Below are 25822 nucleotides of genomic sequence, written 5' to 3' on the forward strand. Positions count from 1 at the left end.
TAAATTGTCCCAGCTTTTGAAATAGGAATTCAAGGATTTACAGTTAAATTATTTGCCTTTGAAATAAGACAGAGTCGATTAGCTTCGAATCAAAATGTTTAATTGCAAGAACAATTATCCTATTTTCTAAGTTAAATGAAGCGAATAAAGATGTGATTGTTTAAAACGACGTTTTTTGCGAAAAGAGAAAGAAGAAATGTACTGGTTTTAATGTATTTTCTTAGTCACTTATTTCAGCGCAATCAAAGATAAAAGCAAACTATAAGGTTGAATGAAAATTTTTCAGAAGGAAAAGAAATAAACATTTTAAATCAAAGACCGAAGAGAAGGAAACTTTACTCATGCAAAACGCAATGATGCTACATATTTGATGAATATGCTAAAATCGGGGAGCATATATCTATACAAGCAGGCACATATTCAGCCTAGCCAGTTTATGCCCACTGGGTTGAAAGGCTGAAAAAAGGCCCTCCGATTTGAAGGAGAAAAAGAAAACTAACTGAAAAATCATTCAAGCTAAAAAATACTCTTAGAGTATTAAATGAAGAAACAGTAAAGGAAAACTAAGCAAGCGTTGAAGCTAAAAAAACAATCTCAAGCTTAAAGAGTAACTTCTAAAGTAACTTAAAAAAATGGAAAGAAAAATGTTTGAAGCGTAAATGTGAGGTTAATATTGAAACCAAGTTTCCCTTAAAGAAAACGTTTCTCTGCTTGTTAGAAGTAGATTTTTATGTCGGAAGAAAAACTGGAAGGAACTTTTTCCCCTATTTGATTGATTTGTTCGATTGTAAAATTATAGTAACTTGTTTGTATTCCAGCTCTAAAATATACAATAAATTGTTTTGCTGCAACAAATGTCTCTATAGGTTAAAATTCTACATCCGTATACAAAGTGTTACAGTAGGGTTAACCTGCGGGGAAATAATAAAACAAATATGGATGAAGATTTTTTAAAAACTTATTTGTTAAATAATTCTTATATACTATAAATATTATTATTTTATATGTTATTTATTTAACAAATTTATTTCCTTAAAAAAATAATATTTAAGAAATTTTTTTTTGAAATAGCATTCGTGCTCTGCGTCTGTGGCTTAAATGAATAGAAATATTTTAAATCACTTGTCTAGAAAAATTTCACAAAGAAAGACATCTTAGCCGTCTTCTTTATCAGCAAAAGCGCATTTTTTGTACTTCATGTATTTATTTCGTTTTTTTAATTAACGTATAAAAAGTCTACATTTATAAGCATTGCCTGATAACTCGGGTAAATTTTTCCATGCACTTTTTACTGTCGTTTCTTACCACTTGCATCAATAATAAATACTGTGTGTCTGTGACGTAAACTGTTAGTAAGATTTTTAAATAATCATCTTCTTAGAAAAATTTCACAAATGAAGACATCTCAGCTGCCTTCTCTATCAACAAAAGCTCATTTTTTGAGCATTATGTCGCTATTCCGTCTTTTAATTAATCAATAACAAAGTCTATCATTGAATTACTTTTATAAGCATTGCCTGATAACTGTTTTTTGGGCTAATTTTTATATGTACTTTTCATTGCCATTTCTCATCTCTTACATCTGTGTCTGCGGCCTAAACAGATAGTAATATTTTCAAATCATTCACTTCGAAAAATTTCACAAAGGAAGACATTTTAGTCATCTTCAGCAAAGCTCATTTTTGTGCTTCTCAGCAAAGCTCAATTTTGTGCTTCTTGTAGCTATTCCATCTTTTAATCAACGTCTAACGCTTTAATAAGAATTGCCTGATAACTTTTTTCAAGATACCTTTTATGGGTACGTTTAATTGACAGAATTTCTTATAACTTTCACGCCATAATAATGATTTAAAGAAGCAAAATGCGTAATCTGTCTAATAAAATATCGGCAAAAAAATTTACTCTTGTGTGGGTCAAAAGCTGTTTTAAATTTCAAAAATATCGATTATAAAGTTGAATTTTAATTTATTAGCTCTGTTTGGTCATTCATCTAAATGGAAAAAAATCAGTATTCAAGGAAACATGGATAAATTAAAACAAACATGCATTTAATAATTGGTGAAAAGGTAAAAATTGCAGAGAATGTACCATCACATATTGAAAACAAGATATAGGGAAGGACACATTTTCTTAATCCATTGTAAAAAAAGTAAATGTTCAAATTCATGGACTAAATCGTCATAACAGAATAACAATTATAGATAAAAAAGGGCATTATTTCATTAAAAATACTTTAAAAAACTACTACAAGCATAGCTATTAAAATGTATTTAAAAAATATTCTTGATAAGAATTTTTATTAAAAAAGATGGTGATGTAACAGACATGCAGAAATTACTTAGTTTTCAGATACTTTAATATTTTACACTTATAAAGTAAAGCATAAATGTAAAAATTATGTATTCTAATGAGAAATTTAGAAATACTGATTTAATAAAATTTAACTCCTGGCACAATTTAGATAAGACAAAAGAGAATCCAGTTGAGTACACTAACATCTAGAATGGATATAAAATTTTCACCACATTTTTTAGTAAATATTTCAACTGATGTAGTATTTAAGATATTGGTTATTTTCTAAATAAAATCGGTAGTTCGAGATTAAAATCTGTAATTTTCATGTTGAAATTTAACGACCACCGCATTTGAATTCCGTTTTATAAAAATTAAACTGAAAAAAAAAACGTTCTATAATGCACTTTAATATTTCTTATTAAAATCAAATTACAAAAGCGGAAATGGAATAACAAAAAAATCCCTCTATAAAGAATATAATTTACAAAAAGTAAAACTTTATGATTTTTAGACGGTTCTCATTTCGGTATTAAATTCATTGACAGTTTCTGCGATTTCCAGTATAAAACTTAAATAAAATGAAATGCGTAAGCATTAGGATATTATAAATTTTAGGATGATATCCATGTAAGTAAAATCTTCGGTTAAACTGCAAAAATTCGTAAGCATTGAATTATTTAAATGTTATACAAATTTGGCTTTCTTCAAATTAAGAATTTTAAAAATGGAATTAAATTATTTCTGAACGTTTATAAGAAACTAATACTGTGGTATTGTATTTTATTTCAACTAATATGACCCAAACTGATACGGCTAAATTTAGAGGTTAAAAATGATGGTAAATAGTATGGAAGATAAATATTTTAAAGCCAATGATAAAGCATAAGTTCGCTATTAAGAAGTTTAATCACAAAATGATGCACACAAACTATCACCTAAAATTCTCTTACTCTTTGTATAATAGCAAAGTAGTGATAGACAATTTTCACTAGTGACAAAAAATTATGAATATGCATAATGCGGTGTAAATACAATCTCACAATGATTGCTCGTGTAATCTTTCATTTTATTTTTGAGAAAAAAAGGAAAATAAACAATTCGATTTCTTTATTTCAATTCGCATTTTTATTTTTATTTCAACATAAATACACCGAAAAAAATATTTGCCCTAAATAGTTGCTACTTCGTTAATTTTTAATGAACTCATCAAAACATCTTGTTTTAAATTCAGAGTATCAGTTATCGGCAACAGCTTACGTTCCAAATGGAAAAACCATGAAAATTTTACAAAAAAAGCGAATGCTAAAATTTAAAAAGCTGATTTCAACGAAAAGAATTTTGAAAAAAAAGTGACGTTTGATTATTAATAATTACTAATAAATTTTAACTTCTGCACTGAAATTTCGTAAAAAAAGGGAATTTTAAACTTAATAATGAATTTTAAACTCAATAAGCAATTTTAAACTTAAAACGTGTATTTTTCAACGTGTCTTAGAAACATGTAGTTCTGTATTATTTTTATGACTTTTCGTCGAAAACTACCTTGTGTTTTATATCAATTCTGAAATGTCTCAATTCTAATTTTTTCAACATTATACATTAGACATCTAATAAATTGCTTTATTCAATTTTTCTATATTTGAGCGTTCACTAAATTACGAAATAAATTGAGAAATTGAGTTATTTCCCATAAATTGATTTACTTACTAATTTTTTAGCATACTTGAATGCAGTTGAAGCTCTTTTTTTTTAAAAAAAGAACTAATTTTACCACTATTTATAAATTAGGAGGGATTAGTAAACCGATTAAGTGGAAAAAGAAACATTTTCCCAAACGTACAGGGTCAGCTATCACAGCAAACACATGCCTTTTTCTTCAGATTTTTTTTATTTATGCAGAGACAAAAATTTCACTTTGGAGAGAAACTAATTTTCTCGAAAAACCGAAAGAACTTTTCTCCTTTTCTTTGCCAGAGACATGGAAAGAAAAAGAAAAATTTATTCAGTTGTCTTTACCATTGGGATTGACAGAAAGACCTACCTTTCATTCATTTAAGATTTACTGAAGAAAAGAACGTATAAAATAAATTAGAAATCTCAGATAAAAGTAAAAAAAAACGTGAAAATGCGAGAAGGAGAAGATTATTTTAGGGGGAACAGTAATTACTATCCAGCTTAAGAATCAGCTTAATTTTTTTAAATGAGACTTTTCCGTAGATATATTTTTCTAAGATGAGAAACAGAGAAAAGTCTTCTCTATCAGGTAAGTTAAAAATGTTTTGTAGCTCCTTTTCATGCAAATGGCATTCTAAGCAAGTGAGAAATACTTTCTATCAAGTCTGAAAAAAAGAGGACCGCAAAATAAAATAATGGATGAATTCTTTAAACAATCAATTTACTTCTTTAGTCTTTTAGAATAAAAGATAAAATTTTAAGAATTCTGCTGGTTAAGAGAATGCATTTACAAGATACATGTATGTATTTAAAAATAGATATAAATAGTGGCTATTTTTTTAAGAAAAAAGATCTGTAGCTATGTTCCAAGAAATGTATAAGTTCAGAAAAATATTTTACTATCTTCAAATAAGAAAATTTTTCCGGTAATTATAACTAGTTTTGATTTGTTCTTTAAAACAGCATGCGGTTTTTGACAAGAATTTTTTTATTCGATTTTTAATTTCCTTGGTAATAATATTATAAATACATAAATATAGTCGAAATATTATTCTAAAACCTCAAACAGACATTATTAATGAGGCCTCTTTTTTGGAAATAAATTATTTTATATTTTAAACTGTACAAATTCTTTATTGTTTTTTTGCGCTGTTTAAATTACTTTTAAAACTCTAGTTTGTATCATGTATAACAAGACATATATGAGTCTTATTATCCGGGACACAAGCACAGAAACTTTAACTAGCCAGTTCAGGATTTAAGAAAATTTTTTAAATCGAAAAAGTCTCAAAAATTAAGTTGAAAAATGTCGACATGGGCTCAAAGCAAGGCGGTCATTATCATGACCCTTTAACACGAGAATATCTGCTTGTTCAACCACGCGTAAGCAGGTCTTGAAAATAGGCATCTTACTTTGAGTGCTCGACACTTGTCGATTTTTTTCCTATTAATTCCTGAGGCTAATGAAGTTTCTCCATTGAAAAGTAAATCTTATTGCTTCAGGACTTTCGAATTATTCATTTCATTAGGCATGTCCATTCACTCAGGTTTAAGTTAATTTTCTTTATTACAAGTAATTATTCCACACTTTCTTTGAACACTAATTCGATGAGTAATGTTTCCTCATTTTCTTTGAAACAAGTTTTAACATTTGACACATATCTCTCTGATTTCATGGAATTCCCATATAAGTAGAATTACGTAATTTTGAAGGAAATGCTTCGAAAGGATTTCACGTTTTCTTAAAATCAATTTTCTCTTTAACTTTCAAATTTTTCAGTTTTGTTATTATTCTTTCTATATTTATTAATTGTTTTAAAATATATTTTTTTAAAAGAGTTAAATATTTTGAATAATTTTTATTTAATCTTCATTTGTTTACAACTTTTAATACTTTTTAAATGAATTTAAAGAAAATTCTTTTACTGTAAGAAATGGGGGAAAAAATTGTTGTATCATTGCCACTATTTTTTGTGTTGAGATAAAAAAATTTTTTACAGTGCATGAAGTCACATTTTCAAATTAATTTTTTAACTGTTATTGCTCTATTCATTTATTTATTCTGAAAACACATATTTTCATTAGAATCAATTTATGGTTTCATTGCAAAAATATTCCGTTCAAAAAACAAGCACATTTTTAGTAATATATTCGCACTAATTCTTTAAAACAATTGTTATTTTGCCTCTTTTACATAACTTTTTGAGCGATATCTACAGTTCCTTACTTAAAAGTGTATTTAGTTTACCTCAACTCCAAAAATGTGTAAACTAAACAACAAAACTTTTCATAAAGTGTTTTCTACTTAAGTTAAATCAAAGCAATACTAAACATATGATGAAAAATTAAATAATCAATTTATACGAAGAGCTATAAATTGTACATAATAATGATCATAAAACACGAAATTTTATTTTAATACCGATATCAAAAAATATCAGTTTAAAAACTTCCAAGAAGTAGAAATTAAGAGCAATAATTATTGTTCATAAAAAATTGCAATTTTTAATAGTTATTTCACGTAAACAATGAAAACAATATAATTATCTTCATGACTGTTAAAGATTTTGAAACAAATACTATGCTTTTTGAAACACTTTGCATCAGTTGTTCGTAGCATTGCTTTTAAAGTATAAAATGTAATTTTGATGCCGACATTTAAAGAAGAAAATAGTTTAAAAATTTCCAAAAAATAGGTGTTAAGACCAATAATTATAGTTAGTAAAATCATATTTTTAATGCATCACGGAAACAATAAAAAAATTTGATGATCCTCACAAAAAGTTAAAAATTTAAAAAAAAGCTACGCTTTTTTAAACATTCTGTATCAATTTGTTGTAATATTGTTTTTAAAACATAAAATGCAATTTTAATACCGGCATCTGAAAAAATCTGTTTAAAAACATCCAAGAATTAGCAATTCAGAGCTCTAATTATAGATATTAAAAAATTTCAATTTTTAATAGTTACTACACGGAAAAAATGAAAACAACATGATTATCTTCACGACAGTTAAAAGATTTTGAAGAAAGAAAAAAAACTATGTTTTTTAAAACACCCTGTACTGTGTGTAAAAGGTATATGTAACTAAAGGAAGTCACCTTTCATGCGTCTTATGTAATTGTGTTCTATATATCCGGTATTAGAAGGGAATGATTAAATAAAAGGATATGAGTAAAAGAGCAATTTCTCTTCTATAAGAGGTTCTTTGTATTATTGTTTGAGAAGACAAAAGAATTCCTGTGCGCAGTTTGTGTTTCAACCCTAAGCGATAAAGTTCCGGGATAGGAGGGTCGGAACAGATAAAAGGGGAGAGAAGAACTCACACTATTGGGGGGCAAGAAATTGATCGGATCCAGCCTTGTCACCAGCTGGAAAAGAAACCAGTGATGAGGAAAGAGAGACTTTGGATTTTCAATCAGGAAAATCTTTTCTGATGAAGTTCTGATTTAGTGGCTTATATATCTTCTCTTTTCAACTTATATATATTCTTTCTCTTGTCTTTAAAATGTCAATTCTACCCTTTGAAAATAATGAAGTCAACAAGTCTTTCTTTTAACCTTCTTAAGGAAAGCTTATTTCTTGTATTAAAAGAGATTTTTCCCAGTTCAAGCGGCAATAAATATACTTTGTTTTGATTTATGAAATTTTTTTTTAAAAATCTTTTGTCAGTTAAAATATTTTCAGGTTTTGTATATATTGTATTTATTTATGTTTCACCATTACGTTTTTACGATTTATGTCTTCACTCATTTTTTTTCTTCAAAACATAGTCAAACAATTTCAAATCAATCAGGATATATTTTCAATCAGGTCTATATTTTCTGTTGAAGTTCTGACTCAGTGCGAATAATCTTCTCTTTTAGACTTTTATACATTTAATCTCTTGTCTTTAAAATGTCAACTCTACCCTTTAAATAAATAAAGAAGTCTACAAGTTTTTTTAACCTTCTTTAAGAAAGCTTATTTCTTGTATTAAAAAGGATTTTTCTTAGTTCAAGTCCTAATAAATATATTTCGTCATGACTTTTGAAATAATTTTTTTTAAATCTCTTGTCAGCTGAAATGTTTCTATGTTATGCATTCGATGTATTTATTCATGTTTTTACCTTTTCTTATTTTTCAAAACAAAATCAAGCATTTAAAAAAACATTCAGACTAAAAAAATACAGTTTATAATTCCATTCTTTCAATGAAACATTTTCATTTTATATTTGGTATTTCAAATTTATTTTCTGTCAGTTAAAGTTACGGTGATTGGATTCCGCTCTAATTTTCGGGTAACAAGACATATTAGATAAATTGTTATCGTTCCAAAAACTTGAATTTTGACGGAGAAAAAATGAGTTTTTGAAATTCATTTGAAACTTCATGAATGAAGAAGAATGTAAAGTAATCCAGAAGAAAAAAAAGGAAATAGTTTGTAAAAATCCAAAATTTTAAAAGTGGAAGGGTGAATTAATTGGTGGAGCTTTTTATTTTTCTTGTTAGATTAATCCGCAAATTTAGTTTAAATTCTAGAATTCCACAGATATTTTTTAAATTATTTCTTGTAGTGCTATGCTGAAAAGGGTACTATCTTTTATTTCGAAGTACATGATCATTCAAGGTTAAAACCCAGTCTGTCTCAAAAATACATGCTGACCAGAAATTACGTTTGTTAGATTTTGATCTAGATGCTTTTTATTGACATAATAAGAATCTTTTCTCTTTTTTTTAATGTTTCCTCTTGAAATTTTAAAATCATTTTTGTGAATTTAAAGAACAATTATTCTAAGTAAATCTTTCCAAATAATGCAATATAAATGATTTCCATGCAGTAATGTTTTCGAATAATAATGATTGTTACAATTTTTTGAGTGACACGCAAGCTTAAAATATTGAGAGCTTGAAAAATATCATATAATGAATATAATAAGATTTATTTTCTTGCAATAGAAACTATATAACAATTTCTATAAATTAACTAAATAAGAACTTACACTGAGAAAAAAAGTATGTTCAAAACAACCAGATTATGGTGCAATTTACCATGTTTCTGGATATAAGGGGACATCAAAAAGAACGGAAATTTTTATCAAAGTACTTGAGGTAATGACTTTTGGCACAAGGTAATGATTTTTGGTAAAATTAACAATAAAATAGGATTTATTACCATGCAGTTTTGTAGGAAATGGGATAAAATTTGATAAAATGTGGTAAAATTTTATCATGATACCTTAGAACATGTCATAAAAACCATTTATTCGGTTACATTTAAGCTTCAGATTTGTATTTTTATTACATGTGTAACGTGAAAACTACAATTTTGAAATCCAGATCTTGTGCTAAAACCATTACCATGGAAAATTTGGCAAATTTAATGTCATTACCATACAAGTACTGCGATTTTATTAGAATTGTTTTTCTCCGCGTAAAATCATCTGCCATGTTAAAATATTTTATTGGAAAAGTAGTCTTATTTGTCAATCAGTTTGTTAAAAGTTGTTATTTGATGTTATGGAATCATAAAAACTATTCTAGAGAAATTTATACAAAGTTCAAAGAGTTCAAAAACTTATACAAAGTTCAAAAACTTATGGAAATTACTTTTTCTTATAAGACACTAAAATTAAAAATGACGTGATTTTTCTGTTGAATTTTCATCTCGATAATTACGAACCATTAAATATCTCAACAGTAAATTTCTTTTTAGGTATCGCAATTCATATTCTTCTCAGCTACTTTTTCCAAATATGAAACTTTTTGGTGAAGCAAACTGTTCAAAAATATTTAAATATTTTTTTTAAATGCAAATTTTAGGTGTCATGAAAGAGTTGCATTCAAACAGCCCAATTTGCATGTGTAAGGTTCAAGAAATCGCAGTTGGCGGATAGTTTCATTTTAATTCCTTCAAATCTTAAGGGGGGTAGTAAATATTTAGAATAGTTAAATATATTCTTACTTATATTGACTTATAGCCTATGGAATTATTTCTACTTGCACCATCTACAAAAAATTTGATGAAATGCTATATATATGTATATATACAGCTGAAATATTTCTGCTATTTATTTTTAAGTTTCATGAAACGTAAATTGCTGATTTATGCTATTTTTTTCAGTAATTTTAATGAGATAATGTGTAATAAATCATTGATAGGTAAATTGGTAATGATATGCTATAAATAGTTGATCACTAACGTATCATTTTCCAGGGCTTTTCCATACTATAATTTATGATTTGTAAGGTCATCAATTCAATTACAAATCTTTTCTATATTTTTGACTAATATTTAATTATGTAGGTTAGTTTTTACAATGGAAATTTTGGAGAATATTAATGCTTTATTCTAAATGATTTTTACCTATTGAATTTCTCTTTATTTCAAAATTCTATTGATACCTTTGTCTCTTAGCTAAAATTTAATACCGATCTGTTAAACAATTTTATAAGACAAAAGCAAAATTTCACTTAATTAAAAGATAATATTTTTTCATTAAATAAATTTTAAAAATGAACTTCTAATTAAGTAGCATGTCTTTTAAATAGGAATTTTTCACTGATGGTCATTTGTTAGTTATAAAGTAATATTTATTAAACCTTGAAATTAGTTAAAATAAATATTGTGAAAATTATTGAGGACATTGTCTTTAGGTTGAGATTACTTCAATTTTGATTTTACTAGCCTTTTCGTTAATGATAATAACTTAACAATTAATGATATGATCTGCCAACATTGGCCCCTTGTAATGAGAATAGTGTGAATAAAAACAACGACAAAAAAATCGAAATTATATTTGTTTCAAAAATATAGTTAATTATAAATTTAATTGAGCTATTTTAGTATAATATAGTAACGTCATAGACAGATACAGTGTTCATTTATGGAACAGGATTTCCAGGTTCGAATGCCCTTGTTGGAAAAATATACACAATGAATTGGGCATTTTAGTTTCTCTTTTTGGTTTTTGTACTTTCACAGAAAATTTCAAAGAAGTTTTTATAGTTCTTATGAGAACTATAATTTTTTTTCAAAATGCAGAAATAGTTAAATTTACAAAAAAAAGAAAAAAAAAAGGAAAAAAAAAACTGTTACTACAATACAGCAAATGAGGGACAATTTAGAGGCGTTTGAAGTTAGAAAATTTTAGTATACAACCCCTAAACTTAGCAAACTCTTAAAGCAGAAGCTACTACCCCATAATACAGAGATTTGGAGACGTTTCCTAGATGCCGATCTTGGACGATCGTTTCGCGCGTTACCAAATATTTCTTATTTCTTATCTCTGACAATTTTCCTTGGGTCCTTAAGCAGATAAAAAATAACCGTTGGGGATAAGTGATAGAAAAAGCCAGAAAAAAATAAGAGTGAAGAGTCGGTTGTTTAATATGAGACAGTTTTAACTTTGAGTTTCTTGGCGGGTGAACGTAGAATAGCATATTTCGTTTGCTTCATTACCTTTATGAAAAGTGATAGGAGTTAGTGTATGAAAATGACTTCGTATAATATGCTTTTGGATCAATTTATTTTAAGCGTTTTTTACGTGCAACGTGGAATTTTTCTAAATGAAGTGTTAAACATTTTAAAGTAAAACACTTTTCAGCAAAACATTTTTCATCGAAATGTAAATAAAGGGACGTGTTTTAATGGTTCAGTTATTTTATATCTTAAGAACCTTTGTTGAGTTTTTATTGTAAAGTAAAAACAAATCTTTATCAAATTTTTTTAAAGTTGGAATTCTTAAAAGTGAATTATTTATTAGTTTAAATAAAATATTGAGAGATTGTGTTTAAAAAAAAATGTTTGCTGTTTAGAAAATTTTTGATACGAATATTTTGCAACATTTTGTTTTTAAGGTTTTGTCTTTATTTAAAAAAAATAAATATTATGTAATGCAGTATTTCATAAAATATTTGAGTTTAAAACAAATGTGACTTAGTTTTTTTTCTTATGTTAAAAGTTAATATAAAGGAGAATGTTTATTATTGCACTATTTGTTCCAGCCACCAGGCAAAGCACTGGATAAACAATTCTTTTTAAAAAATTTTTAGCTTTTATTTTATAACTTTGTTGTCAAAAATAGATTAAAATATATGTTCAGGGAAACGTGAAAAATATATTAAATAAATTAAAAAACGTTAGCATATAAAGTATCAAACAAAAGATATAAAGCTGGGAATACAAAGCTAAAAAATACTAGGCTATGAAAGAAGAAAATTCTAATTCGGGCTTTTATTAAAATTAACTTTATTCTAGAAAAAATAATATCCATAAACTTTTTGCTTAAAGAGAAATTCTCATAATTTTTCAGAAATTGTAAGAATAATTTCCTAGTAAAATATACTAGTTTTGGAAATAAAAATTCAGTTAATGGATAAGAAAATGCAATCGCAAGATCCTCAGCTCCAACAGTACACGCCCTTTCTATAAGATATTAAAATTTTTCTTTGCGATTAGAAATCATAAAATGATTACAAATATTTTTGAATTGGTTAGATAGCTATTAGTTTTTCATAGGCTGACGTTTTTATTTTTAGCTTCAGAATTTGAAATATGTGGGTGGTAGGAATTTAATGACGGATATCTTATAAAGCAAACATATCACAGTACATTATTAAAAGATTCTAATATATATGCAAATGTATCAATAGTCAAAAAGAGGTAATTTCGTAATAAATTGATAACTTTATTTGTAATGTAATTATTTCGAAAAAGTCTTAATGAATTCATAAAGAGAATAGTGAAAATACAATTTTTATTTTTAAGTTATTGAAAATATGTTATGCTTATTTTGCGAAGACAGTCAACCATAAGTAATAATAGTGAGGTATTAATTTAAAATAACTGTATTACATACGAAAATAGAAAAATAAAATTAATTCTTTATAAATAATTAATATTTGCCTTTTGAAAATGTAGAAACGCTCTTATTAAAGAATACCATCTCTGAATTGTCCTATATTAATTTTCACAACTTTTTTGAGAACAATATATTTCAGCGACAATTTAGATAATAACTTATTCGAAGTAAAATCCATACAATTTCAAGTAATGGATATCAGCAACGCTTAACCCCTGTCGGGGGTATCCGGGGAGCAATTTTATTGATCAACTAAAAATACAAAAACAATTCCCAGTTTGAAAAACAAAGGGAAGATGAGTATTTACAATGAGGAATAGAAAGGGTGACTTGAATTCAAAGTATAGATAGCAAAACAGATGAAAAAATGACTCCATCAACAAAGTATCAAAAAATGTAAAAATGCAATAAATGTTAAAAGCAGATGTTTGAACAAATGAAAAGTTAACTTGGTGTCGTTAATTTTAACAGATGGAGAGCTGACCCAGTCCACATATCAAAACTCAAGTAATATATGTAGTTTAGATTCATAATTAACACAATTATTTAATCATGGAAACTATTAACAAACGCGAGAAGTACACTCTCATAAATACAACCCTCGCACTTGCCGTTTCAATATTTGAACTGTATTTCATTAATTTTGAGAATCATTTCGTCAGGTAATCACGTGATTTGTGACGATACGCGAACTCTCATATACATATAACGAAAATGTTTCCTCAAATGCCGAGTGCATTGAACGAGATTGTTAACTAGAATGACGACACTCGAATGAAGACTAGATGGTCCAAAATAAAGTGACGATAAAACCAATCGGTGTGTATAATGTCAAGGAGTAGGTCTTGTATCAGAACGATCTTGTGTTCGAATCCCGCTTCTGCCAAGGGTGTAATTTATCTCTCTGTTTTTTTAGTTTTTCTTGTGTTGTTTGAGTGGCGTTGATCTATTTATATGGCTCTCACGATGAAGAGATTGTTAGATAAGTTGAATACATTATGTGCTACAAGTTTTTTTTTTTTTTTTTAAAAAATAAAATAGTGAAATATTTCGTTAATAATTATTTCTTTGACAAAAGTTTTGTTAAGAGCATATACCAGGGAATAGTTTCGTCAAAAACAAAGAAATTTTCGGGCAATTTGAGTATTCTTTTTTTACAGTGTAGAAACATTTTCTTTTCCCGAATTTGATTCCTTTTTTAATTTTATAAAAACTGAAATATTAACTTAGTTTCTTTTACATCCATTATTTTATCAATATAACTTTTTGTTGTCGACAAATATGATTTTCTTGCAATAACGCAAATATTTCAAACTACAGCGAAGAAATAGTATCGTTCTTTTTTATCTAGTGAGCTAATTTTACTTTTTTTCCACCCACATTCGAGAGCTTTCTTTAATATGAAGCAGCTTTCATCAAAGCTTTTGATTAATTGTCAAAGCTAAGGGCTTTCTGATAGGCGGCAGTTAGCCATAGAAAATCGATCTCTAGCTACCGTCAGCTAAACAATTAGTTTTAAGCTCAAGTCATTTCTGTCAAGAAGACCTCTCTAGGCGTTGTTAAAGAGTAAAGAAGCGAGCAAAAGTTAACTTTATACAGTTAACACTACGATACTTATAATTACTAAAAATGGTTGTTGCTTATTTAGTTAATGAGTTCAAGACCTTCAGATTAGTGCACTTTAAGAATATTTTATAAGGTTACCTCGTATAATATAATTATCGACGAACTGAATTTGATTGTTTAAAGTCCATTAAGAGAAGAAATTCATTTTAATTTTGGAATTAATGACATAAATCTATTGTAAGAAATTGAAATTTATGATACATATTTTTTTTAACCGTTTCAGATTAAAATTAAATAAAATTTTTAAAAAGACAACTATTATTCAAAATTAATTGTAAATGTACTTTTTGCATAAATATATTTCTTAAAATTAAATAAGTCAATATTGCTTCAATAAATTCCTATTTTCTCAAAAATATCGTTTATTATTAATTAAAGTGGTTTTCATAAATTTTTATGGAGCTATTTGCAGATCGTAAAGCAATACACATCGCATTTGGAAAGTATAAAATATAGAGAGTTTGAAATAATGAATTTATTTACTAATGTACTCCTTTTCTTATAATATTAGTTTTTGGATTTTTAAAGTATTTAACAAGGTATGTTAAAAAAACTTTATATAAGTAGAAAGTTTAATTATTTTGGAATTATCTATCTTATACTTTTTCTCCTCTATTTTTATTCGTATTGCATTTGTATTTTAAATTGTATATATATATATATATATATATATATATATATATATATATATATATATATATATATATATATATATATATATATATATATATATATATATATATATATATATATATATATATATATATATATATATATATATATATATATATATATATATACACGCAATACAATTTAAGATACAAATGCATATTTGAAGGATATTTGAAGAAAAATATAAAGAAAAAATAAAACAAATTAATGCAACAAATTTTCTTGTTGTGGTAATCCTTTCAGTTTCATGTTTCAATTCACTGGGCATGTGAGGTAATATTTGCACACATTAAAATTTTAAACTTTTTCCTAACGTTTTAATCCCATGTATCAACATCAACGGCTAAAATTAGAGGGATGTGCATCAAAAACTAAATTTGCTATCCAGTATTTTGTAGTGGGTATTTTTTTAACAACTGTATTTTCGAACTTTAATGTTAGTTAACTAAAATTAATCTTAGCAAATTTTTTTTACTTTTATCAACACATATTAGACACAAGTTTCAGTAAAATGTATTTAAGGACAATGTGGATATTAAGCTCAGCGGGCTTATAGCTAGCATATTAGTGCCAAAGAATATAGAAACACGTATATTCTTTCTTATTCTCTGATGTATTTTCTTTCTAAGGTTTATATTAACCTAGTTATATTCTTTGTAAGTGTTTCGAATGTGCCTTATTAAAAATCAAAAATTAGTGTAAGGTATTTAAGAATTAGTTTAATTTTGAGATTCACCAGTCAATAAATTTATACAAATTATGTGGCCTTTACATTGTTATGTGTAAAAAATAATAAGAAAATAATTTAATAACAAATTAAAATATCAGATCACATAATTAAAATATCAAATTACATAAAATTGCATTTAGAATGATTATTAAAGTGATTAAATGATTAATGGTTATTATTTAATAATCTATATCAATTAATATTGGGAAAGGAAATGCATTATCATTAAATCGAGTATTTTAGTTAAACTTAAAAACATAATATATGATTTTAGTGACAGTTCAATACGTCTTGCACTTACCATTTCTGGAATCTTACCTGGGATGTGCAAAGATACAAATATGCTTTAAAATAAATCCCGAAAAATAAGTTTCATAAAGATAATCGTCACTACTTTTCATAAAAAAGATTCATTGACTTGAAAAGTTTTATTTTTTTAATGAAAATTTCGGCGTTGCTCCCATTCGATGTTCTTAAATGTAATCACGTTCAAGCATTCAGTCTCTACTTTAAACGATGATATATCGACGTGGTTTTGAATAAGTTCACGAAGCCATAAAGAAGTAGTGCTGTCTTTGCTACTTTTTTATTTTTGATTTGCATTTATTTCTTTTTCTAAAATGCAAGTTGTAACATATTCCACTTAATCTGTCAGCTAACGGACTTATTGCGCATGGGAAAAAAACCAATCACGAAAGAAATCGGCAAGCATAAGTAATAAAAATAAATTCCGTTTTAGCTACTTTTATTGTCAAGCGAAAGAAATTTTTACGACTAGACAAGTGGAAAAACAAGATTTAGAAACTAGCTTTTTCTGTGCTATATGTTTTCTTCTAAGCAACCTTTCAAATAATACGCATAACTTTTCTATATATCAATAATGTTTATTATATTATTTATATCAAATCTTCGATTTAAATTATTTCAATATCCTCAGAAAAATATAAGTTTTCGTTTAAATATATATGTATAATTTCTCTGACAAAATGAAAAATTTTTTACTAGTACTTCTTTGACTATGAAACCAAGAAAAAATGTCATTCTATTCTCAGATTTCATTCATCATTTTTCATTTAACATAATTTATTATGGATTCAAAACAAAATGAACAAAATAGGTTTCATTTTATATATAAGTATTGCATATTATTCATACTCAACAGGAAAAAAAATTGTAAAATTATGATAATGGCATTTCTAGTAAAAAAAATATATAATTCTCGTTGATGAAATCAAAATATACAGTATTTAAACCCTTCATTTGGTAATTTTTTCGTTCATGTGATAATGGTTGACCAAAAATTCTGGTTTTAAAAATTATAGTTCTTATTACCACACATCTAGTAAGAAAATACAAAGCAGAAAAGTAAATTTAACAGAATAAATGTTCTTTTAGCCATGCTGTAAGGAATCATGATAAATAACCTATTACCTCATTTACCAAACTTTAGCACACATTATAAAACGAAACCATATTTTATTGTTAATTTTATCAAAATTATTAATTTGATAAATTATTAATTTTATCAAATCGCTTCAGTAAGAGGTACCGAGCTCTTTGGTGCTCTCAAAGAGCAAGAAAGATGGTAAATTTTACCATATTCTGGTAGTTTTGAGCATAATTTTTTTTCTCTTTTTTCTTAATGATGTTTGATGAAGTTCTCAAAATTTTATTTAAACAATAAATCTTATTCATTTTCCTAGACTCTTCAAGAAGATTATAAATATCAAGATATTTTTAAAGATGTTTGTTCATTGAATTATAAATGTGTAATAATTGTATGTAAATTTTTGTTGGTTCAATCGAAAAGTCAAGTCATTTCAATCCCTCAATTCGAAATTCATTATCTTTAAATATAAGGGTCAAATTTAAATTCTACGTAGACAATATTATGCTGGACATGTACTATACTATGTGATTGATGCGCCATATTTAATCAAGGTTAACGCATAACTAATCAACTTTTAAATCTTGTGTTAATTTAAAGCATCAAGACCCAGTTAATGAACAGTTTACCTAACTTCCCAGATTATAAGATTCTAAACTTATGAAATGTATTTCCTGGCACGTTTATCCCAACGATCTGGCTGCGAGAAAATCTTGTGAGATTACATCACTCATTCCCACGTGTCTGACTGTTATCTCTAGATAGTTGACACTAAGTATGGAGATAAACTAATCAATGACTACAATGATTTCATTCATTATTTTTCCATTCTACGTAACATATTATGATTCCAATTAACAACCAAAATTGCTTCTATTTCATTCACTAATATAACATGTTATTTTTATAATACTTTTTTTAAATCTATTACCAGTCTCATTTTATCCATCCAACTGCTTTCAATATTACATAGTATATAACTGTCAGAAATTTCTGGGAAAAATGGTTAAATAACAATTTATTTAATTGCTATTTTACTATATTCAAACATAACAGTTAAATATCCATAAATAAGATGGTAATCAAACTGTGAGAAAAATCGTTTATTTACTGCTTTAACCTAATACTGTTAAAAAAAAAAAAAAAAAAAAAAAAAAACGAATTTTATCGCACTAACTTGGTTTACCTAATGAAGTTTCTTAGTCCCTTGCAGCAGAGTACATATTAAAACCGAGAGGGCTAATCTGTCAATCTCATGGACAACAGAACGTAAGTTCGAGTCCTAACGTAGATACCAGAATATTTACTATTCATAAAACACAACTAAACCATATCATATCTCAAATGTCCAAACCTAGCTCTAATGTTCAGTTAAGTAGTTTTTTTACCATTTTGAAACTGTGCTAGTTGTAAACGCTTTAAAAACCGTAGAGGTAAAAAAGTGTTCTTTATCGCAAACTTCACGATTAATCTGATGGACAGACTACTGCTGGTTATTTTACCCCTAATTTTGGAACGAAAATTCTAACAGCACAGGAGAAAATTAATTGTCACCACCGGGCACATGGCGACTAAATGTAACAAGTGGAGATTAAAAAATTGCCTGCGCCACTCAATCGTCAATTGTTTCGTCAAATATGCCCTCCATGCAATTTGTTTATTATTTTTTAATAAATATGGAATTACGATGAAAATTTAATTATATTCTAAGAACTTACTTCATTTAACGCTTGTATCTAAATATTTTCTTAGTTCTAGAAATTTACCTAGTGATTTGGTTAAAAAGAAGTACCTTACATTATTAATGTTAAGTTTATTTCATAGTTGAAAACTTTAATTTTTTTGAAAAAGTAGCCACTCTTATAAATACTACATCTGGCCACTTGCCAGTCGTAAAATTCTTCTAATTTCGCCCTACAGAGTACACTTCTACGAAGACTTATTAGTTGCCACACCATTCTTAATTCTAATAGACATTAAAAAAGCGTAAAAGTCTCTCATTAAAAATTCAGACAAAAACAAAGTTTTTAATGGAGAAAACCCTTTTAGCTGGATATTAACTAAAACCATCTAAAAGAGCCTTTCGCCCATAACCAATAATGAGGTTGGGTAAAGGTAATAAAGTGTTCTTTTTTTGTCTGTCTCATATCTAAGGGTAAGAAGTGGACGTGTATGTCGTGAGAAAGTGATCTAAAAATTGATCCGTTATTCCTTTCTTGTAATTAATATTTATCTGTGGGTCATCGTATACTTGGAAGTTGGGAACGTGAGGATAAGGAAAGTGAAGAGGGTCTTTATGAGAAAATAATGATCATCTGTAAGAGTGAGAAAGAAATGGCATTTCGAACTGCTTATTGGGATCTTTGGGAGTGAGAAAAGGATACCTTCATAGGTCTATTCCTTAATGGAAAGCATTGATTTCTCTTGAAGAGAAGGTTGAGTAGGGAGTAGGAGATTTCTGTTTAGTCTGGTTACTGCTAAGTTTATTTTGTCTATTCTTCGGAAGAAACAGTTTGTGTAGCTTCTTTGCTGTTTGGAAATGTCGATTGTTTTTGTTTCCTCATTGTATTAATTTAAGAGAATTATCTTAATTGAGCAATCACGGTAAAAAAATTCTTGAAAATTACTCTTTAAAATACCGGCAATCAGAGTGCCACTAAAATTAAAGTAAAGTTTTATGGAACAAGAGAATCTGGTATACATGAATAATTACTGAATCACTGTAATTCACTAAATATTACTGTAAAAATTAAATCTTAAAATTTCATGGTAAATATGAATTTAATACTGACATTCTGAGTGGTGGTACTTTTTTACATAATTTTCAAGACGTTTTTTTTATTCACTGCAGAGAACTTTTAGAATACATTTGAAAAGAAAAGTACACTGAGAAAAAAGTATGAGAAAAACTACCAGAATGTGCTAATACGCTTATCTGTATCTACGGAAACATGAAAAATCTTGGTGGATTTTATCAAATCTCTTTAGTAATGGATTTCGGTAAAATTAACTATAAAATATGGTTTTATAATATTTGATAAAATTCGGCAAATGTGGTGAATTTTGGAAATTTTATCAGGATACTTTAAAGCAGGTCATAAAAGTCATTCATTAAGTTATACTATATTAAATTTATATTAATTTCTAATTTTGTATTTTTGCTTAATGTTTGGTAATAGGAACTGTAATTTTGGGAATCAAAATTTCCAGCTAACCTTTATCGTATAAACAGAAAAATTATCAAATGAATGGTTAAAACACCGTATACTTGGGTTTCATTAATCAGAATTGTGTTTTTTTTAATCACAAATGTCATTACCGTATAGTTTGGGAATTTAAACAAGTTTTTTTCCTTGCGTGTTTTGATTTGCTGACAAATTTTATGGCTAAGCTATGGAAAACCTGCAAAGTCATATCTTTGATAATGTGATTTTAGAGCTCAAAATACTTAGTTGCTAGATTTTTGTAATTATGCAGTACTTCTAAAAATAGCATTAAATTTTGATCAAATATGAACATTAAATTTCAGGTTTAGTTTAAAATGTACGCAAAATCTCATCTTAGTCCAAGTATGGGTATATTATGTATCCATATGTGTTATTAAAATACTTTATGAAATCATACTACGTTTTATTTAATTTATTAATCATATTGCATTTTTATATAAATCAGAGATGAAAATTTCAGAAATAATTTTCGTCTAAACACCGACCTTATAATTCTAAATAATTTTCAAAATACTCAGATGTGAAAAGTTATTCAATTTTTATAATTGAATTAAGTCATTTTTTAAGAGAAGCTATACATAATCGAACTGAAATTAAAAAGAAAATCTTGACAAGCATAATTTTTTTTTAAAATTTGAGGTGTGGCATGTTTAAAATAGTGCATTGTGGAATTGGGCTTCCTTGTATCAGTAGTAATATGTAGCTAAAGAAATATTAAAATAAAAGAACTTGGACTTCTGTGGATATTAACTTTAAATCGTAAAACCTTTTTACTATTTATTTAAAGTTTATTTCATCGATGCAATATTCAAATATTCATGAAAAAGGTGTATTCATTTTTTTAAAATGATTTCCAATTTCATAAATGTTTGCATTCAAACATCAATATGTATCGCATCTTTTCATATTAATAAGCATAGTGTAATAGATTTATTAGCGTATTTTTCATCAAATTTTGATGTGTAAACAATACATTTTTGAACGAAACCTATGTTTATACGATTATTGCTATTGTATAGCACTGTCGGCGTTATTTTGCACACTCTAACATTTTTCTCGTCAACCTCTAATTAATGAAACTTTTTAAAGACAAAGTTTTACTTTCTAACTGAAAATTATTTTATAATAATTTAATCTGAGTACTTGCATTGCTATTCAATCGAATTAAGCAAAATATATATATTGTAATAACAGTTATCGTTTATAAAGACTAAAAGAAGCAATAAAGTTTTAAGCATTTGTTGCTTCATTTTACTTCTACAAACAAAAAAAAATTGAAGGTTTTCAAAAGGAGATACAAAAATCGAACTAGATAAAATAATGTTGGCAATTCATAAACCATTTATTTTGTTACGATTTCAGTTTATTTTTGTTTCAAAATATCTTCCTTTCCAAACATTCAGTAAAGTGTGTATGAAACACCTGATAGTGACAGGTTGTTGTGTGAGATATGAAACTATGACGTCAGAAGAGATGGTCAAGAGCTTTCAAAAGCAGCGGTATATCCCGAGTAGATTTAAAAGGAAATAATCCTCCACGCTAGGGAGTTTTTTTTATTTATTTATCTATTTGAACTCGTATATTCTCCTTAAAGGTTATATATAGGATGGTTTCTCAGGTGCACGGATGTTTCTCACTATCGATTTCGCTAAATATCGTGGCTAATTCTTTTAAAGTATGTTTCTTAGCAAACAGATATTTACAAGAATCATACAACACTGTAAAAAATTTATACTAATAAATATAATAATTCAGTAAATTTCCTATAGAAAATTTCTGTTCTCTAACAGTACGAAAATTTTCTGTGAAATTAAATCGTAATCTATTCAAAGAGATATTTTATCTGTTAACTAATAAAACCTGTTACTATTGATGTGGATTGCGTCTGTTTGGTACTTATTTTTTCAGTTATGAATGTGGAAAACTTTGATATCAAAGTGGAAACACATAATTTGATACAATGAAATCATTGCCAACCGGTCTATATGGTGGTCTAGGAGTTGACGGTACTGGGCTTAAATACCACTTCAGGGTTTCTGAACTTAACAATGGCAAAAATGTAACCGAAATGGTTTTCAATTCCTTACAAATCACGCACAAAATGCAATAATTAAAAAAAAAATTAAAATTTTGAAATTCTTTTTAACTGTGCAAGCCATAGGGTATACAACTATCTCCATGCCAATTTTCTTCGCGTACCCTCAGGACAGTAACCTGACAGACCTAAAATATTTGATTTCCTACAGATATTTTCTGTTGCGTTTTTCTCCAGGAAATTTATGTCAACGTGATATTTCCTTTGCATGCGGCGGCTTTGCTCTCTAGCGACTTTGCTGACAGAAATTTTCCGTAATATAACTGAATATTTTTGCATTGTATCGTCTTAGTTTTTAGTTACAGATAAAACAATAAAAACATGTTTGAACGAGAATATTAAAATTTCAAATTGAAAGAAATAATATAATTAGTTGCGCTACTTCTTATTAGTTCTTTAATGAATTCTCTAAATTGAAGACTATAAATGTCTATGACGAAGATGTTTTTAAAATATACTTCAAACTTTTTGCTTCAAATAATTATGCATGTTGAGATCAATATTAAAATGCTTCTCATTTCCATTAGTTATTTTTAACTATCTCTTCATTAACTAAAGGTTCACAAAATTAATGTCACTTCTAATTTCAGTCTTAATTGTCACATCTGTTGAGACTAATTCTAATTTATTCTTTACACGATAAAAAAAAGTAAACTTCAAAAAAAAGTAAACTTCATGTTGTAAACTAATGTTAAAAAAAAGTAAACTTCAAAAACAGATCCTACTTATGAAACATATGCTAAGATATACAGCTTATTCGGGAAGGAACTGCAGAAGCAAATTTTTGCATTACTTAATTTGCCAATTTTTCCAGTCAATTTTTAATGATTTTTCAATATTATTATCTATTATTTGTTCTAGAAAAGATTTTAATTCCCATCCTTATTCTTCTGAGACAAAAAAGTTTCGTAATTATTATGATATTGGCATTTCATGGATTATCTAATACTAAATATATAAATTGTACAATATAATAAGGAAATAATTTGAAATAAGAGAGTACCATTTTATTTAGAGGTGCAAAGAAAATGATTTTGAAAGTGCTTTTTGAAGAATAATTAAAGAAGAGATTGCGCTTTATTGTGCTTTTATGTGCTCTTCACCTCTTCACTCATTCAGTTTAAGATTCATCAAATCTATTAATATTCAATTCAATAATAAATTAATTAAACTGAAATGTAAATATGCATAACTTTGTTTCATGATTTCATAAGAAAACAAATCATATAACTTCTGTAATCATAAAACTAAGTAAAAATCATCGAACTGAGAATTTATTAAAATCAAGAAGAAATGGCTTAAATATTTTGGAAGAAAACATAAAATATCGAAATAAAATACTTTAGGTCGAAATACAATCACCTCAGTTTTAAAATCTGTTATTGTTATTTATATATCTTTTCAAAATAAAAATGATCTATTTTATTATAAAATGGGTAATATTTTCTACATGAAGATCGAAAAAGCACGAAACAGTGAAATACAAATTAAAGAAAATAATAATGACGCTTGTTGAAATGCAATATTGAGAAAGTCTGCAGCAAACTTAGCAAGTTTGTAGAAAATTTATATTAACATCAGGTTCATCATATCAACTTGAAAGTTAATTTGTTGCTCCTTGTATGGTTTAATAAAATTACTTGTAGGGGTTGAAAGAACTTATGGATTAGGAAATACAATATTATGGATTAGGGTAGCAATTTTATTTTTCAAATATGAAGCTACCTTTCTTATAGTTCGTTTGCAATAAATTAGTAAAAAAAAATGCTAAGTCACTCATTTCTTTAAGAAACTTTTTTGAGCAAATAAATTAAAATCATTGACCATAAAATCAAGGCAAAATTATTTAAACTTATTTTTTCTTCTTCTTTAAACATTAAAATTTAAGCAAAGAGTCAAAGGAAATTCAATTTGTCACTTCTTCTAAAGATACTGTCTAGCGTGAAACAATGTAATATTTCTTATTGAAAGAATATTCGTAGACAGTATTAGGTTTTTGAAAGCACAGAAAGCGTAAAAATATTATTTCTTAGTTCTTTATTTCAAATGGCTGCTAAGTCATTTAAAAACAAAATTTTTGATTTAACCAAAGATTAATGAATTCAGTTTTCCACGTCAGCTGTAAAAAAAAAGGTAAAAAGAATACTTCTTGTTCTTAAAAGAATTATTCGATTTTATTCTTTCCCTTTTAGTCATCTATTTCATTGAAAATACTCCCGTCAATGCAAAAAGAGAACTCAGTCAGCAGTATAAAAACAAAATAAAAAAAATGAAAGGAGAATTACATGAAGCCTGAAATGATCGAATTATTTTAAGAGACTCAACGGTTGCTTCGTTAAAGAGTAATATCTAATTATCTTCTTTGGGGTATTTTCATCAATGAAAGACTATAGGTAAACCGCTTTTTGCACTCAGGACTTTAAGTGAAAGGTTGTGGAGTTTGCAAAATGTCATTCTTCTCGATCAACTATGGGGATTTGTGTAAAAATAACGTATAGGTTATTCATCGGTCATATTAACAGCCTTTTGCTTAATTAAGTAAAATTCCTTAAAGTACGAAATTTTTCAAAATGCGATTATAATTTCATTATGCGCTTTTCTGTACAGTAATAAATGTTTCTGTTTAATAAAAAATAGCAGCGAGATATTTTTTCAATGCCACAGCATTAAAGTATTTGCAAAGTTAATATCCTCTTTTGAAAACATAACTGAAAGCTTTTAATTATGGTTCGTAAAAATATTTTTACATTTCGGGGAGCAATAAAAATACTTCAGGAACTTTCAGAAGTTCTTGATCGTTGAAAATTTGCATGCGTGTTGTTATATTTTTAAGCATACCATTAATTTTAACTACTTCAAGTTTTATTAAGTTTCTGTTCTCTCTGATTTCTGTCTGTTGTGATAGAAATGCGTCAATGAGATCTGTTTTAAATGGTACTTTATTTTTTCGTTTATTCATTCCAATTTACCCCTAAGCTGGTTAAGGTAAAATTGGGTTAATGGAAAGTATTTGAGAAGATAATTTAATTAAGGAGGAAAAAAAAAGGACCACACTGAATAACTTTTGATCTAACTATCAGATCTTCACTTTTTGGGACTCAACTTCGAGGGGGTAACCTCAAATATTCTAATTAATAAGAGCTAACGGTATTTTTAAGGCACGAAATCAGGCGCAAAAACGTACTTTCTTTGAATAAACACACCTTTTTTTTCGACGGATTCGGATTCTTGATCCCCAAAATATAAGAAGTAGCAGCAATCTGAGAAATATGG

General features: G+C 27.0%; 1 protein-coding gene across 2 annotated transcripts in view; it reads left to right on the forward strand.

Moving 5' to 3' along the window:
* LOC107448563 (uncharacterized) overlaps nucleotides 1–25822 on the forward strand; it is a 182180-nt gene that overhangs the window by 145890 nt on the left and 10468 nt on the right. The window lies entirely within an intron of this gene.

This window comes from Parasteatoda tepidariorum, chromosome 11 (assembly GCF_982258835.1).
Source record: "Parasteatoda tepidariorum strain Cologne lab strain chromosome 11, Ptep-v5.0, whole genome shotgun sequence".
NCBI classification, from domain to species: domain Eukaryota; kingdom Metazoa; phylum Arthropoda; class Arachnida; order Araneae; family Theridiidae; genus Parasteatoda; species Parasteatoda tepidariorum.